The sequence below is a fragment of the Lepidochelys kempii genome, chromosome 13 (genome assembly GCF_965140285.1).
Source record: "Lepidochelys kempii isolate rLepKem1 chromosome 13, rLepKem1.hap1, whole genome shotgun sequence".
NCBI lineage: Eukaryota > Metazoa > Chordata > Testudines > Cheloniidae > Lepidochelys > Lepidochelys kempii.
The window spans coordinates 35,400,587-35,412,797 of NC_136392.1; positions in this window are offsets into that span (position 1 = coordinate 35,400,587).

The following is a 12,211-nucleotide window of genomic DNA, read 5'->3' on the forward strand; positions in this document are numbered from 1 at the left end:
TAATGAAATAACAGGGACAGGAGTGTGGTCAAAGGGTCAAACAAAGGGAACTGGATGGGGACCCGAGCAGAGAACCCCGGACAGCACCCACTGCTCCTCAAAGGCGTCAAGGGAGTCAGTAGACACCGCCCAGAGGAACTCTGCCAGGATATGTGAACGGACCGAGGATCAGAAATAGGCCCCACAGTCACAGGAGACTCCATCGGCCAACCTCCTCACTCTGGTTTTATAAATGGCCATTTTAGCTAGGGCCAGGAGGAGGTTGACCAGGAGATCCTGTGACTTTGTGGGGCCGCAGATAGGGAGTGCGTAAATAAGTAGGTGAGGGGAAAAGTGCAATCAAAAATGTAATAAAATATTGATGAGGTGCCGGAATAGGGGCTGCTGCTTGGCACACTCCAGATATACATGTGCCAGGGTTTCCCTCATGCCGCAAAAGGGGCAGGTGTCTGGGATAGAGGTGAACCGCGCCAAGAACACGCCCGTGCTCACAGCTCCATGAAGGAGCTGCCAACCGATATCCCCGGCGGGTCTTGGGACCAAGATGGAATAGAGGCTGGCCCACCGGGGCTCCTCACCCTCCAAAGGTGGCAGGATGTCCTGCCATTTTGTATCGGGGTGGGACACAAGGGTGATGGCATGAAGGGTGTGGAGCACGAGCGTGTATAGATGTTTCCTTTGTGCGGTTTGGAAACAGACCGGCTGCATCTCGTGCAGCTGGCTCACGGTGAAGGGGTGAGGGGGTCGGTTGGGTCCACAGGGCAGAGGCCCAATTAAAAGGTCTGGCGGGCCTGGGGTAGAGGGTGGGCGGGGGGGGGCGCCCTCGTGCAGGCCCCGGATGAGGTAAACCAGAGCAGCGGGTGGCAAAGCAGCCTTCACCTCCTGAAGTACACGCCGGGGAGTATGAGGTCTGGAGAGCCCCATGCACTGAGCGAGCGTCAGGGAATCCAGCCAGTCTCCCCAGTCGTAGTCCAGGAGGTCTCCGACTCTTGTGACTTCTGGCGCACCGAGGGGTGACTCTGCCACCTGCACATGAAGCTGGGGGTTGTGCAGCAGGGGCTCTGCGAGGAGATCTGCCCCCTCAGTGGCCGCCACGGACCTGGTCATTGAAAACAGTTCTGGCAGCCCGGAGAGGTCTTGCAGAAGACCTCTTGGATGGAGATAAAGGAACTGCCAGTCGTAACAGAGCCCTCGGAAGCGGCGCAGGAAGGTGTGCGCCAGGATGCTCCATGCTGGACTACCTGCACCATAAAGGAGCCTCTGTAGGGCCTGGAGGTGGAAGACATGGACCTGAGTGTGCAGACATTTCAGGCCCTGCCCTCCCTCCTCCAGGGATAGATGGAGAGCCCCTGCAGGGACCCAGTGCAGTCCTGACCAAAAGAACTCCAGAATCGATGTCCAGAGGGTGGTCAGGAAACCCGGGGCCGGGACCAGGGTGTTGAGCCGGTACCAGATCATGGACAGGACTAGTTGATTAAGCACCAGTGCTCTCCCTCGAAGGGAGAGACACTGGAGTAGTCCTGTCCATCTCCGGAGCCACTCTACCACCCTGCCCTCTAAACTGTGCCAGTTCTCCGGTGGAGAGGGATGCGTGGCAGAAACGTAAACGCCGAGATAGAGCAGCGGGCCCGTGCTCCACTGGATGGCCTGAAGAGCGGGTGGGAGGGAGCTCACCTGCCAGCCGTCCCCGACAAGCAGGCCAGAGCTCTTGACCCAGCTGACCCGGGCGGAGGAGACTGCCAAATAGATGGCCTGGCAAGCCTCCACCTGCGCCAAGTTGCCAGGGTCCTGGACCACGAGGAGCACGTCATCGGCGTCCGCCGACAGGACCAGCCGCAGCTCTGGCTCCCGCAGCACCAACTCTGTCAACCTCCTGCGGAGGAGACAGAGGAAGGGCTCAATCGCCAGAGCGTACAGCTGGCCCTGCTGTACTCCTCGCCTGAAGCTGACCGGTTCGGTCAGGGTCCAGTTGAATCATAGAATCATAGAATCATAGAATATCAGGGTTGGAAGGGACCCCAGAAGGTCATCTAGTCCAACCCCCTGCTCGAAGCAGGACCAATTCCCAGTTAAATCATCCCAGCCAGGGCTTTGTCAAGCCTGACCTTAAAAACCTCTAAGGAAGGAGAAAAGGAGGACTTGTGGCACCAAGGAGATTCTACCACCTCCCTAGGTAACGCATTCCAGTGTTTCACCACCCTCTTAGTGAAAAAGTTTTTCCTAATATCCAATCTAAACCTCCCCCACTGCAACTTGAGACCATTACTCCTCGTTCTGTCATCTGCTACCATTGGGAACAGTCTAGAGCCATCCTCTTTGGAACCCCCTTTCAGGTAGTTGAAAGCAGCTATCAAATCCCCCCTCATTCTTCTCTTCTGCAGGCTAAACAATCCCAGCTCCCTCAGCCTCTCCTCATAAGTCATGTGTTCCAGACCCCTAATCATTTTTGTTGCCCTTCGCTGGACTCTCTCCAATTTATCCACATCCTTCTTGTAGTGTGGGGCCCAAAACTGGACATAGTACTCCAGATGAGGCCTCACCAATGTCGAATAGTTGAGCCTGACCAGACACTCTGCGGAGGCGTACAGTGCCCGGAGAAAACCCACAAACTGGGGTCCGAAGCCAAACGCCTGCAGAGTGCTCAGGAGGTACCCGTGGTCCACCCTGTTGAACGCCTTCTCCTGATCCAAGGACAGGAGGGCGAACGACAGACCATCCCTACACCCGAGTTCCAAAAGGTCTCATACCAGATATAGGTTGTCAAAGTCGCTGAGGCCCGGGACGGTGTAGGTCTGGTCTGGGTGGACCATGTCCGCCAGCATGGACCCTAGCCGCAGAGAGATTGCTTTTGCCACGATTTTGTAGTCCGGGCTGAGGAGCGAGACGGGACGCCAATTTCGTAAATTGCGGAGGTCCCCCTTCTTCGGCAATAAGGCGAGCATGGCTCGCCTGCATGAAAGAGGGAGAACCCCGCTCTGCAGAGACTCAGCCCAGACAGTGACTAGGTCTGGGCCGAGGACGTCCCAGAACACGCGGTAGAACTCCACGGTCAGCCCGTCCATGCCCGGAGATTTATTGGTGGGCATGCGACGGAGGGCTTCCAAGAACCTGGCCAGAGTGAGAGGCAGCTCCAGCCGGTCTCGGTCGCTCGCGCTGACTGTAGGGAGCTCCTCCCAGAGCACCCTGCAAGCGTTAGGATCAGTTGGATCCGGGGAGAAAAGGCTTGCATAGACAGCTCGGGCCCTCCCGTACATCTCTGCCGGTTCTGTGAGGGGGGCGCGTCTTCTACCAGGAGGCAGGTGACGTGTTTCTTGGCCCCCCTCCTTTTTTCCAGGGCGTAGTAGAAGCGGGAGGTGTGATCCATCTCCCGAAGGAGGCGGATGTGGGATCGAACAAAGGCACCCCGGGCCCGATGGTCCTCGAGGGCCTGGAGCTCCTCCCGCTTCTCCCGGCATGCTCCGCAGAGAGGCGGATTCTCAGGGCTGGCGGCCAGACACCTCTCCAGCTCTAAGACCTCCCGTTCCAACTGCTCTATCGCCGCATCCCTCCGTCAGCTGGTGCCCCGGGTGTAGTCACGGCAGAAGAGCCGGGCACGCACCTTCCCCAGGTCCCACCACCGCCGCGCTGAGGGAAAGGCACGCCGCTGCCCTCGCCAGGCCAGCCAGAACTCCCGGAAGGACGTCACGAAGCTCACGTCCTCCAACAAGCTGTTGTTAAAATGCCAATAGGCCGGCCCCCAGCCTCTCCGCGCAGAGGGAGGTGGTCACGGTGGCTAAATGATGGTCAGAAAATGGGCGGGCCAGATGCTGGAGGAGTGGGCTCGTGAAAGGTGGAAACATGATAAATAAATGCGGTCTAACTGGGAGTGGCGTGACCCATGGGCCTCCACCCGGACAAAGGTGAACGTTGAAATGTCACCCGGGTGGTGGTCGCACCAGACGTCAACCAGGGAGTGATGTTCCACTATCTCCCGGAGGACGTCCGCTGTGGCCGGGCACTGCTCGGTCCCTGAGCGGTCCCGTTCCTTGAGGGTGGTGTTAAAGTCTCCTCCCAGGACCAGGCACTCATGAGGATCCAAGGTGCCGAGGAAGGTAGACGCCTGCTGATAGAATTGCAGCCGCTCCGGGCTCAATGCCAGGGCATAGACATTAACAAGGTTGACCACGAGCCCCTCCATATGGACCCGGAGGTGTAGCAGGCGGGCCGGCACAACCTCGGCAACCCCCAGCACCTCAGGCCGTAGGTCGGGGGAGAACAGGGTCACCACTCCAGCCATACGAACTGTGAGATGGCTAAAGTAGACCCTGTCCCCCCAATCCAGCTGCCAGCTGTCTTCGGCGGTCAGATCTGTATGGGTCTCCTGCAGGAAAACCACAGAGTACTCTCCCTCCTGAAGGAAGGAGAGCACCTGGGACCTGCGGTGACCCATCCTGCAGCCCCGGGGTGTTCAATATTGCTATAGTAAGAGGTGCCAGGAGGAGGGCTGGGGGGGATCCTTGCCAGCAGGGATGCTCACAGCTCCCGACGGGCCATGCAACAGTCCGTGACCTACCCCGTAAGTGAGTAAGGAGTCAAGGAAGAGGCGGACCCGCCAGTAGGCCGTGGCGCCCTGCTTCCCGGTCCTTTTACCCTCCCCTATGAGGGCCCTAGCGGCCCGGAGGATTTGATGAAAGGCCCCCCATCGCTGGAGAGCAAGCTGTACCTTGTTGCGGGAGCCACGGACATCTTCTAAAAACTCCTGCAACTCCTCTGGCAGCGCATGGGGGCGTGGGGTTACGGTCTCCTGGTTATTCCCCGACGGGGCCCTTGGTACAGCCCCATGGCCCACCGAGACGGGCAGACAGGTGCGGACCCCCAACGGGGCGCCTCATGCACTGGCGCCATTTGGCCCACCTTGAACCTTGGGGCAATAAGGGGCGGCGGAGGGAGAATAGCAGCCCCTAGTGGGTCGGGACAGGGAAACCCAACGGCCACTCCCTGGGGGTCATCTATTGGAAAAGGGAAGGAGACAGCCCCAGGGGTGGCAATAACATTGTGGGAGGTGGACGGGATAGAGACAGGGTCAGGGGCGGGGCAGAGACGAGATTCTGTGCTTCGGGAGCCAACCAGCTGGATGGTGGCGCCTCCCGACCAAGCTGAAGGGTTAAGGGGGTGGGGAGGGGGCTCTCAGAGATGCTGGGCGCAGGCTCTATGGTGGATTTGGCAGCCACAGCATCAGGAGGTGGACTATCTTCTGTAGGGCCCCTGCCCAGGAAGGAAGCCGATTGCTCCACACCAATGAGGGGTGCCCCTGATGGCTCAGGTCCCAGCTGCGCGGCACTGGCTGTCACCTGAACAGGCTCGGTGGCCGTCAGCAGGGTGCCATCTGTGGCCGGGTTGATGGAGGAGTCCAGGGGCTCCTCGGAGGTGGGAGTGGAAATAGCGGTTAGGGGAGGGAGCATGGGAAAAAGGGGGCTGGAGTGAGGTCACCCAGATCGAGGCCCTTTGGCATAGGGTCATCCTCCCCCTGGGTGACCGGGGTCAGACCCAGGGCCTCGATCTCCTCGTTTATGAAGGAGAGATCACTTTCTGCCACCCCGGGGTTCTCCCCGCTGGCCCCCGACGCGACGGTTGCCTCGGGGCTCATAGAGGTTTCAGATGGTACCAGGGCAGAAGGGGCTCCCTCGGGGGCCTTGGCATCATCCAGGGGCTGGCTAGCAGGGGTCGTGTCAGGGGGCAGAGGCGATGGCTCAGAGACTCGGGCGGGGGTAACAGTGGGGCAGCATGAGGGAGGGAGGATTCCCCCTGGGGCGGGCCCTCTCCCATGCCCAGCGGTGTCCCTGCCGCACCCTCCTCCACAGGCCCCACCAGATTGCAAGCAGCAGGGGCGGGGCTCTCCTGCTCGTCTGGGCATAGTGAGGGAGGTGCCCCTTGGGCCCGAGCGGGAGCCCTCCGGACGTGCCCCATCGCCCAGCAGAGGTAGTACCGGGCCTCCCCCATAGCGTAATGCACCCGGTAATGGGCCCCCTGGTAGGGGACCAGGAAGGACCCCTCGAGCGCCTCTCTGTCACACGCTGCCGGCAGAACGAGAGGACATGACGGAGGGTGGGGTCTTTGCAGCCCAACAGGAGAGGGTTAATCACAGAGATGGGTTTCCCCAGGGTGGAGAGGGTGGGTAACAGGGCGGCATTGGGAAGAAAGGGAGGGATGGAGGTCAGGACCAGGCGGACGCCCAGGTCCTCTAGCAGTTCCAGGGGGACAAACACCCCGCCCCCACCGCCAGACCCCTCTCCACCGCCGCCTGGGCGGCATCTTCCGATGCTAAGAAGAAGACGACCTTGCCATACATTTTGGAGGCTGCCACAATGGCCATGGGCCCCACCACCCTCACCAATGCCCACACATAGGTCTCCACATGGGGCAAGGTGGGCACCAGACGCCGTGCTTCCTGGTCATGGTGGGAAAGGGGCCCTGGCCGCTATAGATGATAGCAGAGGCGGTGGGCGGGAGAGATGACGTAGCGGCAGGCGGGTGGGCTGTCACCACCTGGGTGTATGCCCTGGGGGCCAGGGGAGGGACACCTGCAGAGCTGGCAGAGGGAACAGCGGGGAGGGACACCGCGGCTGGTGGTGGGTCCATGGCAGTGGGGGCAGCCCCTGCCATGGAGGGCCTGGTCTTTTTAGTGGGGCCCTTCCCCTTCTTCTTACTCTGGCCTTTCCTGCTGGCTGGGGGGGGCTCCCCCAGAATCTGAGGGGGGGAGGGACGTGGCAGCAGCGGAGGTCACCCCGGTGCCCGCTGAGGCTGGCGCCCCAGCGGATGTGATGGCAGGTGGTTTGGCAGCAGCAGTGGAGGTAGAGGCTTGGGGGGGTGACAGAGGGGCAGGAGGGGGAGGGGTAGCTGGGGCTGATGGAGGGGCCCCACCTTTCTCGTCCCCCGCCATCGTGAGCAGGGAGGGAAGGGGAGACACCAGAAGGAGGAGGGGAAAGGGGAAGCAGGTCGATCACTCCTCCCCGCTAGGCTGCAGGCAGGGGAGGAGGGTGCCAAAAGGGGTGGGCTGGACGGAGGGACAAAACAGGGGTTGGGGTCAGTCGCTGACACAGGGTGGAATTCCGGCTCCTCTAGCTGCACTGGGGTCGGGGGGATACAACAGCATTGGGGGTGCAGTGAAGAGGGTTGAAACTAAAATGGGGAGTTGCACAAGCGCATGGGAGGGGGCATGGGCGCACGGAGCAAGGGGCTGAGTGGGCTGGAGTAGGGCAGGGAAACCAAGGGGCTAGCTTCAGAGCCTGGGGCGGGGCAAGCAAACAAAGGCTGTAGAGGGAAATGGGTGGGGCAGGCAAACAAACTGAAGCTAGTAAGGGAGGGCTGGGGCAATAAGGGGGGGAAAGGCTGCAAAGGGCAAATGGGTCAGGTAACAAGGGGCAAAGCTGTGAGGTGGGCAGTCCGGGGGGGGGGGGGGCACGTGCACCCACGTGTGCTTGCACAAAGTCAATTTGAGCTGGCTGCTGCTTCTGGCCCAAATGGTGGAAGCAGGGCATTGCAAGCCAAGCAAGCAGCTGAGTCCAGAGGCAGGAGCTGAGGCAGATGGTAAACAGCCATTGGGGGGGGGAGGTGGAGGGGGCAGCAGTGATGGTAGTGGTGGGGGGGACACAGATGGATTGGGGGGGCACACCCCCTATGTCCCTACAAACACAGTCAAGACCCCCACCACAAGAGCACAGTTCAAAAGTTACTCAGTCTTAAGGCCCCCTCCACAGTGGTCTGCAGAGTCTCTAGGTGCTCCCCCACTGGTAGATGGTCCCCTTCTTCTCCTCCTCGGGGCTTCAGCAGCTCTAGGCAGCAGACTCTGCAGCAACAGCTCCAGGAACTCCAGGTGGTGGTCCAGGCAGGCAGAGAGGACCCCTTTCAGGTGGTAGTGGGGGTAGTGTCCACAGCAGCAGCGGCTGGGGTCCCTCACTCCCCCCCTCTAGGAAGCGGGCCAGCAGGCCCCCCGCAGGGGCTGCAGTTGGAGCAGTAGCAGCACCCGAGGGTGGGGGGTTCAGCAGCTGGCTAGCAACCAGGCAGCAGCAGAGAAGGTGGGTGGTATGTGGCCCAGCCAGGGGAGCAGCTGGAGCAGCAATGGCAGCAGGCAGAGCCCAGGTCCTAGCAGCAGCAATACCAGCAGCAGGAGGAGGAGCAGCAGCCCTCTCCTACTTCTCCCTCCAGACCAGAGAGCTACAGGAGAGTGATTTTTTTTTAAGTAAAAGATGTTTTTATTTGCATACCACACTTACAAAGTAAAAACACCAGCATATGCAATGTGTAACACAGCACCCAGTCACAATTGTTTTCTCATTAGCTTCAGGGGAGGGAAGTGTTCAACCTTGCCTGGGCCCAGAGTGGGGAGCTTCCTCGACTCTCGTGGTCTTCCACCCTTCCGAGTTACCTGGTGGCCCAGAGCAAGGGGGCTTCATCGACTCTCGTGGTCTTCCACCCCCTTGAGTTACCTGGCGCCACGCCCGAGTGTCACCAACAATTCCCTCCTCTGAAAGCACCCAACAAGAGGGGCAGGCTGTGGGGTGGACAATCCGGGGAGGGGGTCACGTGCACCCACGTGTGAAAGGACCCCTCTAGGGTGGTGGTGTCCGCAGCAGCAATGGCTGGGGCTGGGGTCCCTTACTCTCTCCCCCAATCAAAGGGTCAGACAAAGGGACACTGAGCAGAGAACCTCGGACAGCGCCCACTGCTCCTCAAAAGCATCAAGGGAGTCAGTGGACGCCGCCCAGAGAAACTCCGCCTGGATGCGTGAACGGACCGAGGATCGGAAAATGGCCCCATAGTCACAGGAAACTCCATCGGCCAACCTCCTCTCTCTGGTTTTATAGATGGCCATTTTAGCCAGGGCCAGGAGGAGGTTAACTAGGAGATCCAGCAACTTTGTGAGGCCATGGATGGGGAGTGCATAAATAAAAAGGTGAGGGGAAAAATGCAACCAAAAACGTAATAGGAGATTTGTGAGGAGCTGGAACAGGGGCTGCAGCGTGGCGCACTCCAGATATACGTGCGCAAGGGTTTCCCTTACACCACAAAAGGGACAAGTATCTGGGATGGGGGTGAAACGCGCCAAGTACATGCCCGTGCTCACAGCTCCGTGAAGGAGCCGCCAACTGATGTCCCTGATGGGCCTCGGAACCAAGGTGGAATATGGGCTGGCCCACCAGGGCTGCTCACCCTCCAAAGGTGGCAGAAGGTCTCGCCACTTTTTGTTGGGGCGGGACACTAGGGTGAGGGCGTGAAGGGTGAGGAGCGTGAGCATTTATAGATGTTTCCTTGGCACGGTTTGGAAGTGTACCAGCTGCAGTTCATGCAGCCGGCTCGCAGTGAAGGGGTGGGGGTGTCGATTGGATCTACGGGGCAGGGGTCCAATTAAAAAGTCCGGTGGGCCTGGGGTAGAGGGTGGGGCAGGCCGTGCCCTCGAGCAGGACCCGGTCGAGGTAAGCTCGAGCAGTGGGCAGCAAAGCGGCCTTCACCTCCTGAAGTACGTGCGGGTGGGTACGAGGTCTGGAGAGCCCCATGCGCCGGGCAAGCATCAGGGGATCCAGCTAGTCTCCCCGGTCGTAGTCCAGGAGGTCTCCAACTCTCGTGACTTCTGCCAGGATCAAGCTCTGGCGCACCGAGCGGGACTCCGCCACCTGCACACGGAGCTGGGGGTTGTGTAGCAGGGGCTGCGCGAGGAGATCTACCCCCTTGGTAGCCGCCACGGACCTGGTTGTTAAAAACAGTTTCCAAGACTGGAGGAGGTCCTGGTAGAAGACCGGCAGCCCAGAGATGTCTCTTGGAAGACCTCCCGGATGGAAATAAAAGAGCTGCCGGTCATATCGGAGCCCTCGGATGCGGTGCAGGATGGCGTGCACCAGTGTGCTCCACGCCGAACTGCCTGCACCATAGAGGAGCCTCTGTAGGGCCTGGAGGCGGAAGACATGGACCAGAGTGTACAGACACTTCAGGCCCTGTCCTCCTTCCTTCAGGGGTAGATGAAGGACCCCTACAGGGGCCCAGTGCTTTCCTGACCAAAAGAACCCCAGAATCGATGTCAGGAAACCTGGGGCCGGGACCAGGGTGTTGAGCCGGTACCAGAGTGTGAACAGGACTAGTTGATTAAGCACCAGCACTCTCCCTCGGAGGGAGAGACATCGGAGTAGTCCCGTCCATTTCCGGAGCTGCTCTATCACCCTGCCCTCTAAATTTTCCCAGTTCTCCGGTGGAGAGGGATGCGTGGCAGAAAGGTAAACGCCGAGGTAGAGCAGCGGACCCGCACTCCACCGGATGGCCTGAAGCGCGGGTGGGAGGGAGCTCGCTTGCCGCCAGTCCCCTACCACCAAGCCAGAGCTCTTGACCCAGTTGACCCGGGCGGAGGAGGCTGCTGAGTAGACAGCCTGGCAAGCCTCCACCCGTGCCAAGTCTCCAGGGTCCTGGATCATGAAGAGCACGTCATAAGCATATGCCAACAGGACCAGACACAGCTGGCTCCCACAGCACCAACCCTGTCAACCTCCTGCGGAGGAGACAGAGGAAGGGCTCAATCGCCAGAGCGTACAGCTGGCCTGAGAGGGGGCACCCCTGCCGTACTCCTTGCCTGAAGCTGACTGGTTTGGTCAGGGTCCAGTTGAGCTTAACCAGACACTCTGCGGAAGCGTACAGCCCCCGGAGAAAACCCACAAACTGGGGTCCGAAGCCAAACGCCTGCAGAGTGCTCAGGAGGTACCCGTGGTCCACCCTGTTGAACGCCTTCTCCTGATCTAGAGACAGGAGGGTGAACGACAGATCATCTCTACGCCCGAGGTCCAAAAGGTCCCGAACCAGAAATAGGTTATCAAAGATACTGCGGTCCGGGGTGGTGTAGGTCTGGTCTGGGTGGATCACATCCGCCAGCACAGACCCTAGCCGCAGCGAGATTGCTTTCGCTATGATTTTGTAGTCTGTGCTGAGGAGCAAGATGGGACACCAATTTCGTAAATTGCGGAGGTCCCCCTTCTTCGGCAATAAGGCGAGCATGGCTCGCCTGCACGAAAGAGGGAGGACCCCGCTCTGCAGAGACTCGGCCCAGACGGTGACTAGGTCTGGGCCGAGGACGTCCCAAAACACGCAGTAGAACTCCACGGTCAGCCCGTCCATGCCTGGAGACTTATTAGTGGGCATACGACGGAGGGCTTCCAAGAATTCGGCCAGAGTGAGAGGCAACTCTAGCCAGTCTCGGTCGCTCGCACTGACTGTAAGGAGCTCCTTCCAAAGCACTCTGCAAGCGCTAGGTTCGGTCAGATCTGGGGAGAAAAGACTTGCGTAGAAGGCTCGGGCCCTCCCGCACATTTCCGCTGGTTCCGTGAGGGGGGTGCCGTCTTCTGCCAGGAGGCAGGTGACGTGTTTCTTGGCCCCCCTCATTTTCTCCAGGGCATAGAAGAAGCGGGAGCCGCGATCCATCTCCCAAAGGAGGCAGATGTGGGATCGAACAAAGGCGCCCCGGGCTCGATGGTCCTCGAGGGCCCGGAGCTCCTACTGCTTCTCCCAGCACACTCTGCAGAGGAGCGGGTCTTCGAGGTTGGCGGCCAGACGCATCTCCAGCTCTAAAACCTCCTGTTCCAACTGCTCTATTGCCGCATTTCTCCGTTGGCTGGTGCCCCAGGTGTAGTCGCGGCAGAAAAGCCGGGCGTGCACCTTCCCCAGGTCCCACCATCGCCGCACCAAGTGAAAGGCACACCGCTGCCCTCGCCAGGCCAGCCAGAATTCCTGGAAGGACATCACGAAGCCCTCATCCTCCAAGAGGCTGTTGTTAAAATGACAGTAGGTCGCCCCCGACCTCTCCGCACAGAGGAAGACTGTCACGGTGGCTAGGTGATGGTCAGAAAGTGGGGCCAGCCGAATGCTGGAGGAGTGGGCTCGTGAGAGATGGAAGTGTGATAAATAAATGCGGTCCAACCGGGAGTGGCTCGACCGATGGGCTTCCACCCGGACAAAGGTGAACGTGGAAGTGTCATCCGGGTGGTGGTCATACCAGATGGCCACTAGGGAGTGATGTTCAACTATCTCCCGGAGGGTGTCCGCGGCATCCGGGCACTGCTCGGTCCCCAAGCAGTCTCTCTCCTCGAGGGTGGTATTAAAATCCCCTCCCAGGACTAGGCACTCGTGAGAATCTAAGGTGCCAAGGAAGGCGGACGCCTGCTGATAGAATTGCAGCCGCTCCGGGCCCGATGTCGGG